This window comes from Cynoglossus semilaevis, chromosome 16 (genome assembly GCF_000523025.1).
Source record: "Cynoglossus semilaevis isolate Cse_v1.0 chromosome 16, Cse_v1.0, whole genome shotgun sequence".
Lineage (NCBI taxonomy): Eukaryota > Metazoa > Chordata > Actinopteri > Pleuronectiformes > Cynoglossidae > Cynoglossus > Cynoglossus semilaevis.
This window is the reverse complement of record NC_024322.1, coordinates 11,566,749-11,568,872: the sequence shown is the minus strand read 5'-3', so window position 1 is coordinate 11,568,872 and position 2,124 is coordinate 11,566,749.

Genomic DNA, 2,124 nt, shown 5'->3' with positions numbered 1-2,124 from the left:
TACTATATAATTCTTGGCAATTTCAGATGTCCTAATATGGGATTGCAATTTTTTTAAACAGTACCATTTCCTGCTATTTCAAGCATCAACATCGTCAAAGTTGTATGTACATAATACATGGGAATATCAATGCATAGTTTTTAGCGTCACATCTTGACTCAATGGTAATTATATCTGCATGGAGCCTACGCAGTATTAGCCTGAATTGCATGGTGGCTGCTGCTTTAAAATTTAAAAAAAATTACTCATAATTTCCCCCCAAAGATTACCAAGATCTCGAGAGCACAATGTCATCAGCGTAATGAGGAGTAAACATTTATGCTAATAATCTACATTTTCCCCTCCATCAGCTATAAAGAGGGACAAAAAGCAGACATTCTCAGACATATCCTCAACTCTGCCGCTGTAGCTGCAGACCACCACACGCTTGGGACATTTTTGTGGGATTTATGCATCTTGTGGTTTTGTCTTTGCTGCAGGACGAAGATGATGCTCCTCCACGATGGAACTGGCCTCTTCAACAGCAGTCTGTGAGGTATGTACGTGATCATTTTTTGGATATTATTGGAAAAAGCAGTGTGTTTGTTTTTAAAGGGGGGGAGGTCCAATATGTTTTTAAGACTACTTTAAGATATATTGTATTTTCTGTGAGAGCAAGGAGTGAGCATGGTTGTTTTTGTATGGAAAAGTACTGCAGCAGCGGCAGTAACAGCAGCAGCAGCCTGACTCACACTGGGAGCAAATGTGAGGATGGTGATGAGGAGACACACAAGTTGCTCTTTTCATTTGCTCACTGCCTTCATTACTCCTGCTTTGTGCTCTGCTAATTTTGATGCATTGACAACCCAGTAATGTACACCTGCAAGCAATTTGCTTGCCTTATGCATAGGCTAAGTCTAAAGAAGAAGAAGAGGCAGCAGCAGCAGCTCACCTATTTCTCTATTTTAGATTTAGTTTTTTTTTTTTTTTTAGGCTGCAGCACTATTCTTTTGGAGCACTATCTCTTTTGTCAACGCCAAAAAAGACCCTCCATGTGAAAAAAAATTGCTCATAATTACCTCGGGGATAGGAAACTGCATTAGAATAAATAAGGGCGAAATGACTGTAATTATGCCTGGGTTTGATGGGCTGAGCTCGTATAATCAAGAGGAGAATACAGCGAAATAACACTGACCCTTTTGGATGTGCAGCTGCGCCTTTCTAGAGCTAGGTAGGCAAATTTATGTTCCCTACAGCAGCAGCACAATTCATATTCTCTTCTTAAATATATATGTAAGTCTAAGCTGCGCAGACCTCACAAAGGAGTGTAGGTTGCCTTTGTGTTGTACAGCCTTTGTGTTCGCAGAAGAACGGCGCACAGGTTCGGAAGAGAAAATTGTGTTGAAGTTAAGTGCTTTGGATAATTATGAAATTACTTTTTTTCCATTGAAAAGGTAAGACTAAAATATAGAACTTAAAAAAATAAAGTTGAATATGTATAACTGAGAGATACAATCTTTTGGTTAGGAGTCAGTCAGGAACTCAGATACAAAATGTACTTTTCAGTGTTATTTAAAAAACAACAACTGATAAACAAATAACTGAAATTATTTGTTTATGTTTTCATTAAAGATATTTTTCACATTTCTTAAATTCAATTTTACATCACAATTATGAATATTTGTATTTGATATACTAATATTTAATAGTTATTAAAATTAAGACCCAGCTTAATCAAATGTTAGAATTGTGACTTCAACTTAAAACAATATAATCGTAACTGTTTACCCATGACTGATGAGATGGTGTTAAGGAAAAATAGATTTATACATAAAATTCACAGAATCAATAAAAATGTAATAGTTTATAAAATAAATAATATAAAATCGTATCGTATTCTGATCAAAAACAACCACGTGACCCTCACTCCTACATAAATAGTTAAACAACAAACGAAAATAAATAAATAAATAAATTATAAATACATACATTTTTGGGATAGTTTTTTAGAGGTTAAATCGTTGTGCTTCTGAATATTAGGTGTGTGTGTGTGAGGCGTTTGAACCTTACACTCTCACTGACGTCCATCAGACCCTCCCTCAGTCTCCCTCAGTCCCCCTCAGTCTCCCTCAGTCTCCCTCAGTC